We start from the raw sequence: 10,804 nt of genomic DNA, 5'->3' as shown, positions 1-10,804 counted from the left end.
TAAATCTTTTTTTAAAAATGAGGGTGAGTTCTAAGTCAAAGTCAGGTGAGTTCACAGACAAACAAAAACTACTAGAATATGTTACCAAAAGACCAGATTGGCAAGAGATACTAAAGGGGGTGCTGCAACCTAAAAGGAAAAAACAAGGGCAAGAGATTTAGAGAAGAGTTTAGAAATGAAATTATTAGGAAGGGTAAACTAAAAGATAAGAGGACAGACAATAGAAAAATATGACAACAGAGAACTGAAGGACTAAATGGATGAAGCAATTCAAAGTTTCTAAGTAGCCTGTCGCATTTATCCAATGAACACTGAAATACAGAAAGAAGAACTTTCTTGGGCAAGAACACTCAAACAGCAGCACAAAGTGGCACAAAGGATTAAAAAGAATGAATCATCAGCAGAACAGATTTCTCATCAAAGTGAATTCCTGACTATGACTTGGAAGTGATGAGATTTTTGCTGTTTGTGCAGCTATTGCTGAAAAACAGAAGACAGCTTCAAAAACTACAAGTGTTTACTGTGTCTGCTTCTGGAACTGTAGAGACTGTAACTGAGAAGGAGTTGGTTTTCCAACACCAGATGGCTCTGTTTTTATCAAAGCCCAATGAAGGAATATGCATGCCATCAATTACTTGAATCTGTCTTTTCTGATTATCATTTAAAGTTTTAGACATAGGGGCATTTATTCTGGAGAAACAAGGCAAAACCCCTGTTTATAAGATAAGTTTTTCAGATGAAGCATATAAGTCTAAAATCTAGCATTATTGTATAGTGTTTGGACAATGTTTTGATAAATAATGGATTATACTTAAGATTGGAATTCTGACCAAAATGTTTCTGATGTATAAATTTAATTTCATCCAAATATATGGATGGATCCATCTTAAAGACACAACTTGAAAAGCAAATTCTTGAATAAAAAATAACTTGGTCAGTCTTACTAAAATATTGACTCATTGACTTTTGTTTTATGATAAAGGAAATAAGTGATTGTTTCTCTCCCAAAAATATATTGCTGTTATGATTTACTGTTTTCCTTGCTTCTGTCAAGCAAGTTTGTGACAAAGTTTAAAGGTTTTTTATATGCATTTTGATTCAAAATTATGGTTCTGTTATATGTGGAATCTTTGCAAGTTCAGCCAAAAATGCATACAAATGTGAACATTCTGAAGTTTCTTTTAGTTCTGATTTGTGCTTAATTATTTGGCTTTAAAGAAGTTATAACAATGGTAGTTGCCTCCTTCAGTATTTGTTAGATGTGATAAGTACTGATAAATGTTACAATGATGGCTCTATTTTTTAAATTATTTCTCTAGGATGGTTTGCCATTATCACAAGTGACTCATTTTTTAAAATAAGTGGCTTTTACAGATACATCATAATAAATTGTACTGCTATATTTTAAAAAATAAGGGAGAGGGTGGGTGGTACCTGGTGATCCCTCATACTTCTGATGTAACTTTTGTAAAATATAAAACTTTAAAAATAAAGTTTATTATATTTTTTTAATTCTGAAAAGTCACATCCAAAAGAAAAAGAAAAAAAGGAGAGCAAAGGGTGGCCACTGGAAGGCAAGAGACAGCAGTGTTCCCAACCCAGGGCCTCACCCCAAAGCTGGACCAAGAGGAGATGGAATGGAAGAAGTGTCAAGACATGCTCTTCCCCAGACGGAACGTCCTCGTCCACTCGGCCCCGATGCGAGGCACTCCTTTTATCATAAAGAAATTGGACAGCGGATAGAGATTGGGCATCACACAGGTATGCATGAGATGAAGATCCTAGTTACAGTTTCTGCACCCATCCCCAAGTGATTAGGCCCCATGAAGATGTAAGAAACTCTTTGTTTGGATGGACATAAAAATTCTACTTTTTAAGAACAAGCTTGGGCCTGGTGACTGACTTTTGGAGCTAAAATATAAAACCATTTGTGAGGTATGAAAAGACTTCTTGTGATCATAGTGTACCCTTTTGCCTGTGATATTCAGATTCCAGGAATGTTGGTGTAATTGTAAATTATGTTAAACTCCCTTTGCTAGCAAGCATTAAAGAGGACTTTTGTCTGAAAAAAAACATATACAAATGAGTACAAATGAAACTGGGGAAATCTGAATATGACTGGTCAGTTGTATCAATGTCAATATCCTGGTTACTATAGTGTATATAGTTTTGCAAAATGTTGCCATTAGGTAAGTTGTTCAGTGTTCAGAGGATCTCTATCATTTCTTATGACTGAATATGAATAAAAATTATCTCAGATTTCAATTTAAAAAAACAAAAGATTTGAAAGACATTTCACAAAAATAGATAAAGAAAAGCCAGCAAGCATGTGATAAAAGATTGACAGCATCACTATTTCTTTAAGAAATGTACATTAAAATCATAATGAATACCATTATATACCCATTAAAATAGCTACAATTAAAAAATAAAGGCAGAAAATACCAAGTGTTGCAATCATGTGTGCTAATTGTAACCCTCACACATTTTTGGTGGAAATGAAAACTGGAAATTTGGAAGAATTTGGAGTTTCTCATGTAACTGAACATATACTTAACATAGGACCTACAATTAATTATATTCATAGTGTTTACACAAGAGAAATGAAAGCATATGGCTACATAAATACTTCTATGTGAATGTTCATAGCAACCTTATTCATAATAGCCAAAAACTGTGAACCATTCAAATAGCCATTAAAAGGTACACAGAAAACATTTTGATGTTTCCATACAACAGAATACCATTCAACAGTAAAAATCAATGAACTTGGCACATACAACAAGATATATGAGTAAGAAACTCAAAAACATTATTCCAAGGAAAAGAAGTCAGACACAAAATAATGCATACTGATGATTCCATTTATATTAAGTTCTAATACATAAAACTAATCTAAAGTGACAGAAGTAAGATCAGCAGTTGTCTGGGGCCTGTGCAGGGAGACTGAATGCAGAGGGTTATAAGGAGATTTGGGGGGAATGGAAATGTTCTATATTTTCAATATGGTGATGATTACATGGGGTGTGTGTATTTCTCAAAACTGAACTAACCATATATTTAAATGGATATATTTTGTTGTCTATAAGTCACACCTCAAAAAAATTTGTCCTACCTCATAAGAGTACCAGGCTAATAGCTAAACTGGTAGCTCTTTCATGTAAATTCTTTCAAGTATTTGGCAACAAATAAAAATATTTAAAACTGATTGTTATTATTCTCATTATTAAATTATCCTAGGAATCACCAGGAATTTATATAAACAATTTCCAAACCATTGTAATTGTTTGCACAGTTAGCTGAATCCTGCACAGTGAAATGCTTGCCCAGACATACTGCTTACTGTGGTGGTAAGCTTTGTTAATATATTTGTTATAATTATTATTTTAAATTTAAAAGAGATCCAAGAGGTTACTAATTTATAAAAATCTCAAAATCTCTCTACTTGTGATGTCTTTCATAATAGCCACTCTATATAAAATACCTGCCAAGAAATAAATGGAGTCTAAGGGATTGAGTGTTAGGATTCTCATCCTATCCTTAGGAGGGCTGAGAAGCCCCTGTACCTGCTGTGGCTCCTCTGGCCACGAGGTGGTGCTAGTGCCCACTACTGCAGCCTAGAAACAGCTGCAGCTTCACAGAGGGGGGCCCAGGGACCAGGCCGGAATTTCCCTAAAGAATTTCCCCAAATACAGCTAGAATTACCAGGAAACCACAGTGCCCAGCTAAGGCGTAAATGACTGAAGACCTGTGTTGAACCAGCTAAGGCCCACGTCATCTTAAAGACGCTCCTATCACCCTAAACCCCTGAGTCGCCCTCCCGAGGTCTGAGCTGCCCTAGGCCCGCGCCAGGCCGCTCCCATCAGGGCTTCCCCACTTGGCAGCACTGACGCTGCGGGAACCCTCTGTTACTGGAGGCTCCTGCCAGCACCCTGCCAGGCCCGCAGCACAAGGAACAGCGTCCCGCGTGGTCAGACGACCCCTCAAGGCAAAACCTGCCCGGTGAGATCCACTGCCCTAGATAAGGCCTACACCAGTAGAAGGGCTGGGGGGACGCCACCTGCGGCCCGCTCTCCTGTGATGGGTGTAACCCAGAGCCTGTGGACGTGTTCCCACAGGCGGCCGGGCCGCCCCCGGCTTCCCATGAGCCTCTCCCACATTCCCCGTGATGCTGCCGGCCGTCAGAGGGCCGTCCTTAGACAACCGCTACCTAGAACATGCCTGACCTGCCCATGCCCCCCTCGCCTCCAGGCAGCCTCGGCCTCCCTGCCCCGCCTGCGGCGTCCCACGGCCCACCAGGAGGTGCTGAGCCCCGGGCTGCCCCCGCTCGCCCAGGAAAGCGTCGCTCGGCGGCAGGGAGCACTGTCTGAGGGGCCAGGGAAGCACGGCCTTCAGAAAGGGAATTCTGAATGGAAGCCCAGTGTCCCTCCTTCCCTTGCCGCTCGTTGTGCCACCACCGCCTGCTTCTGGGCTGTGAGTCGTCAGAGCAGCTTCTCACGCTTCCCCCTCCAGAGAGCAAATGCCCATATACAAACCTCGAGCCCACAAACAGGGATTTTTAACATGACAGAAACTGCCAATATTAGCATGATCGAAGGCACCAGGAAGACAGTTACGGAAAAAACAAGCCACCTTGACAGGCGGAATAGTTATGGAAATCCTTCTTAGCATAATGCCCCACCCCCAGGATAAGGGACTTTATTATTATTTCACTTATCATCATCATTAAGACAAAACCATGAGTTTACTATGAAACTCTCAACGCCACTTTAACTGCTGTCCCTTTCATGGAAACCTCTCAAAATAAAATACCTTCTGACAGAGAAGACATTAAACATTTCAATTATTAATATATTATGAAGATGAAGCCAGGAATTTTTCATAGAGAAAAAGAAAAGAACACCTGCTAGTTATTACCTAGAAATACCACTACCTAAAATCCATGCGTGGAAATAGGGCGTTTTAAGTCCTTGGGTATGAGAAGGGGCAGTCCCAGGCAGAGCTGCTGTCTCTGGCAGTAGTGAGTGTGTGCGTCTTCTTAAAAGATGAAAAGGGAAAGAATAAAAGACCATAAACTTGAATGAATACTTCATGAATTTTCATTTTCAAGTTAGAAGGCCTTCAGCTGTCTGTTAGAAATCATTACATTATTGGAAATTATTACTTTAGATATGAATAAGCAAATAACACACCACTGCAATATATTTTGAAGGACAGACAAAATTGTATTGTTGTTTTTTTCTTTTCCAAGGGAAGCGTATAGAATATGTCTAATTACAAACTTGGTGAATGGAGATGAATAGTCAGTTCCTCACAGCTTTTTTAAAAAATTAAGAATCTTAAAGTTTTGATGGGAAAAAAGTGACCTTCACCAACCACAGACATCAAAGAAGCACGATTGCATTATGTATTTTTCAGGTAATTCTGGCTCTTTTAAAAGAATCTGTACTACTTTAATGTTTTTAGTAGTAACTTATGATTATGTTTCTGCCTATTCGGTTATAGAAATTAGTGCAATGTAATTGATCATTAACAAATGTTTCCTTAGAGTCAAAGGAAAGCAGATTCAGATTCAGAAAGAAATTAGTCTATATGCATCAATTGTACTAGTGATTCATTCATAAAGTGATTATGGAATATACTTTACAGTACATATATACATGTTTGTTCCATATTTGCAATATGTGGAGACTTACATACCAAATTTCGATTATTTCACATTTAGAAAGTAATGAATCAATATTTTACACTTATATTCATTTCATTCTCACTACCATAAAGATTTTTTTTTAAGTTTCACAGAAAAATAAACATATCACCACCATGAACTGAAGTTTCTGCCTGAGTTTCAGAGATGTCTTTCTTTTCTTCCAGATTAAATATCATGCGGTCTTCAAGTGGCCCTGCCAACCCCATTCATGAGGAGATGGTTACTAGAGATTCAGCTCCAGCCCTTTCTGTGGGATTCCTTTGCCTTTTGGAACTCGGAAGGAGTAACGCCGCCTATTGTTGAGGTGTTGGATCACTTGTTTCTGATTATCTAATGTCTCAGGAAATACCAGCTCTACTCGATCTATACATATATATATTAAAACAAACAAAAAGATAGTGCTCTTTAAACTGTTAAAATGCTTCCTACCTATTAATCTCCAAGAAACTTATACTTGTTAATGAACTTCATAAGTGTCATATTGCTCAGATTTTTAAATGTTAAAAGCGGATGACTATGGTAAATTCAACCAGAATATAAACAGAGCATAAATGAATAGAATTTAATGTTCAATTTAAATAGTACTTAAATCAATTACTGTTTTATCTAGAAAATAATATCATTTCACTGACACAGCAAAAAAAGCTTTGGTGCCTTTCCACTTTGATTTTCCCTTACATTTCTATGTTAATTTTTTCCTCCTACCCACAACATTTTTGCACCTTACAGGTGTTAAAATATTCTGTTATGTTACAAGATAGTTAAGCATAAAGAACAAGTCTTTCAGTGTATGAAAGCAATTAAAATTACTCTAACACAGTACAGTATCTCTGAGGCCCATCCCGGGAAGAGGAGGTGGAAGAGGGAGATGCCTGAGGAATTCGTGTCCCTCGGTCACCTCTGCTAGAGGTAGGCACTGGTCTCTACTTCCTCCTCTTCTGGTCTTAGGGGAAGACGCTCCTCTTCCCAGGGAGGCCAGGACACACCCTGTTTATCTCTTACCTAGAAGTAAGCAAACCTGCCAGCCAGAAACTCTCAAAAGTGCCTTTGAACAGAATTCCAAAAAGAAAATAAGACAGCTACACTCACATGAGTATCCCCTCTTAAACAAAAAATTGGAAGAAAAAAGAGAAGTCGATAGTGGCTGGTCTGGAGACGCTGCAGTAGGGCTGTGGATTCGGCTGCTTGCTCCTTCCAGGGTCGTGGGGCTTGGGCACCTGACACCCACAACCAGTTGGGAATGTGGAAGAGTTTTCACAGCAAGCCATGTAAATGGTGGCCGGTCTTTACAGAGTCGTATGTTTGACTATGTCTAACTAAAACCTGCTGCAAAATAACGGGAGGGTGTCAGGTAGATATTTTTAGCTGCAAGCCAAAGGAGAACTACTTCTTACCCTCAGCGCATTAAGGGTGAAGAACACAGACTCAGACGTGAAATTAAATCTTGTCTCTGTCACTTACTACTTCTGTGACCTTGGGCACTCAGCTAGAGAAAGGATTTCTTAGAAGTAGTTCTACTGAAAATGTATTTTCTTACTTGTCAACTTATTTTTGAAATATATTAATCTAATTGTCTCCGATAGTAAAATATTTAGAGATCCTTCACTATTCAAGGGTCGAACCTAAAATAATAAAAAACAAGATTATTTCAATAACTCCTTTAAGAACTTAAGTTGTGAGGCTAATTATATATGTATATAAAACATTAATTATCAAGGTATTCCATTTAGACTTATCCCTCCAAATGTTGTAGTCTCAAAAAGAGAATAACAAGCCAGAAAAATATCAATCAAGGGAAATACATTGTTTTACAAACTCTTGTTGATAAAATTTTTAAAAACATGACTGAAAAACATCTGAAATTACTAACTTAAATGGAAATACATTTAATTTAAATTAAATTCTTAAAAGTCATTAATAACTAACAGTTTGTCCTGAGAAAACTCAATTGCCTCAGGAAATCATTCTATCAAACACTAAATGTGACTAGTTCATATTTACAATGCTGGAAAGGTGTCCTTTCATGTTTTATGTAATGTGGCAGTAATTACAAAGGCTTTTCTCACTTCTAATATTGTTAAAAGTTGGGCAAAATCTCACATATGATTGTGACTACTTCATTCTATTCCTGTATAACTTCCTTTTTGATGTTTCATATTATTTATACTCTACATATCTCTGATTTACTTGTTCTTAAATCTTCCGTGGTCTTTCTTATCAAAATGGCAGATTTTTACTTTTAAATTTCTATCTATTTTTAAATTATTATGCAAAATTTTTGTTTACTTGTGAATCTGTGAAATCCTAATTGAGATCCTTAAAAACGTTTTCATTCTTTCAACTGATAAAATCTTCCTTCAGAGAATACAAAATTACACTTTTAAGAGAAAATAAATAATTAAAAGTAAAATATTCTCTAGAGGTTTTTTTTTTTACTGAATGTGAGAAGTAACATCTGTACTGTATGTATATTTATTTATATCATGAGAATTTTATTTTATATAATGCAATTTTAAATATCACAAAATAAAAGTGCTCTAGCACAATTAATAAAATTAACCAATTTGTTTTTTGGTGATTTTTTTTACTCTTAGTTAAGCCTCTGAATTAACAAGTACACATCACAATAAATGAACAATTGAATGTTCCTGTTTCCAATTTTCAATCAGTAATTCCTTAATCACATAATCTTAATGTCAGATTACCTTCTTGAGTGGGGCAGTCTGAATCCATTTCGTGGAGTTCACATCAAATATATCTACCGCATTTTCACTGTATACTGAGAGATACGGGGCATTGTAACCTGGGAGGAGAGGAGGTTAACAACAAAGGTAGGCTTCATGATCAATTTTTAACTGAAATTTTTTATTAATTATAGATTCAGATGCAGCTGAAAGAAATAAAACAGAGACATCCTTTGTACACTTTGCCCATTTTCCCCCAGCAGTGACATTTTGCAAAACTAGGATATTGACACTGACACAGTTTATCTACCAATCTTCATCAGATTTCCCCAGTTTTACTTGCACTCTCTCACACACGTGTTAAGCTCTGTACAGTTTTGTCATTTCTGAGATGCACATCTAACCATGGGAGTACCTGTTAAAATAAGGACTGTGATCGGGCTCGTGAACATTCCTCCAGCCCATCACTTGAATTATCACCTTGAACTCCATGTTTGAAACACTCTGAACTTATTAAAGTTCCTTTAGAAAATGCTGTGAAGATGGCCAGTCCCAGTTAGGACCCAGTAAACTGGTATTGGACTTACCCTTCCACCCCAAGTAATTCTTAAACTTGACAAAATTTGTTACATAACTATCTTCAGGTATTGGTTAATAGAAAGCACAGGACTGCAATCTCTCAAAAAAAAAAAAAAAGGCATGAAGTGGGTTTGTGCACCCCTAGGTTTCTGCTTAAGGGCACTTTCTAGACTGCAATGTGGGAAAATGAAGCCTAAGCAGAAAATGGAAGTTTTGCTGAGCAGAGGAAACAGATTACTATAATATGTCGGGTATTTTTGAAGCAAAGGACCAGAGAAAGCAGAGCCACAAAAATGCCCAAGAATTCTGCACAGCAGTTCCCTGAAAGGTCTTGTCCAACTCCAAAGTTGCATATGCACCGAGCAAGAATCCACAAGACTGCTTGGAGCACTGGGGTCTACAAAAGGAAATTCGAAGGATACACAGTGCTGGGGAGATGCTGTAATTCTGACCCATCTAGAGTAGAGAGACATTAGTGAAACCCCAAACATTCAGCTTAAGACTCTAGAAAGCCATTCTTTAGGAAGAAGGAAAATACCTGTTTCTAAGGGAAAAGCCAAAATAGACCTACCCTAACAAAATCTAAATCCAAGCTTCAACAAAATCAAGGTGATCCATGAGAAGATAAATTGCCATCAACGTATTGCCAACAAACCTCAGGACTCTCTACAGCAAGACAATATCCAAAGTTTCTATAGCATATCATGGGTAATGTCCATCAAAGGATATAAATTACAATACATGCAAAAAGCAGGACATTGTTAACCGCTATCTAGGAAAAAATTTAGCCAAACAGAAGCAGATCCATAAATGAGCCAGATGAAAGATAAAATGGATTGGTAGTTGGGGGCATTTGGGAAAATAAATGGAAATTTCAAAAATATTTGAAATTCTAGTACAGAAAAATACAATATCTGAACTGCTTAGCATTTCCTAGACACTGCAGGAAAAAAAATAGATCAATGAAAATGAAGACAGGTCAATAAAAATTATCCATACTGGGGCAGGGGGGGAGAGAAATAAATAAATCTTAAAAAAAAATTATCCAAACTGAAGCAGAGATGGGGGGGAAAAGATTTAAAAAAAAAAAGAACAGAGTCTCAGTGATTATGGGAGAATATCAAGAGGTCTAATATAAATGTAATTGGAGTCACAGAAGGAGAGGAGAGAGAAAATAGGTTAGAAAAATTCTTGAAAAGATAATCCTGAACATTTTTCCAAAATTAATGAAATATTTCAGTACTGAGATCCAAATAGTTCAGCAGAGTGAATACAAAGAAGGTTACATCTAAGCATAGCATAATAAAATTGCCAGAAAACAAAGATGAGAAAATCTTAAAAGCAATCAAATAGAAAAAGACATAGGGGAAGCAACAATTAAAATGGTTGACTTCTCATCAGAAACAATGGAAGGCAGGAGACAATGGAATGATATTTTTAAAAAGCTGAAAGAAAAAACTGTCATTTTTTTTACATAGCCTTCCCTGCCCCATCAGCTTTGATTAAGTGGCCCTGCTTTATGCTCCTATAAAATTCTGTACTTGCCCTATTTTATCACTAGTTTAATTGTAGTTCTTCTCTCATGACTGTAATCTCCATGAGGACAGAGGCTATGCTTATCTTGTTATCATGTTTAATGTTATGCCCTTAGCCCTTAGCATAGTAAGATGCTCATATTAAGTTTTCAGTTACTATTTCTTAAGTGAATAAAAAGGCTATATTTAATTTTGTAAATGTTTGCCTGAATCAATGTAACTATCAAATAGAATTAAAATATTTAGGAACATACTATGTATAACTTACATAAACTTAAAAAGCAAAAAAAGCCTTT

The 10,804-nt window shown here is 36.8% G+C and overlaps 1 long non-coding RNA gene across 1 annotated transcript; it reads left to right on the top strand.

Annotated features, from left to right (window-relative positions):
* Positions 1-5,249: 5,249 nt before the first annotated feature.
* LOC131279393 (uncharacterized) lies at positions 5,250-6,120 on the top strand. Its single transcript, XR_009186715.1, has 2 exons — positions 5,250-5,418; positions 5,875-6,120. It is a non-coding gene; the product is annotated as an uncharacterized lncRNA (long non-coding RNA).
* Positions 6,121-10,804: the final 4,684 nt, after the last annotated feature.

This window comes from Dasypus novemcinctus, chromosome 8 (assembly GCF_030445035.2).
Source record: "Dasypus novemcinctus isolate mDasNov1 chromosome 8, mDasNov1.1.hap2, whole genome shotgun sequence".
Taxonomy (NCBI): Eukaryota; Metazoa; Chordata; class Mammalia; order Cingulata; family Dasypodidae; genus Dasypus; species Dasypus novemcinctus.
This window is presented reverse-complemented; position numbering and strand designations above follow the sequence as displayed.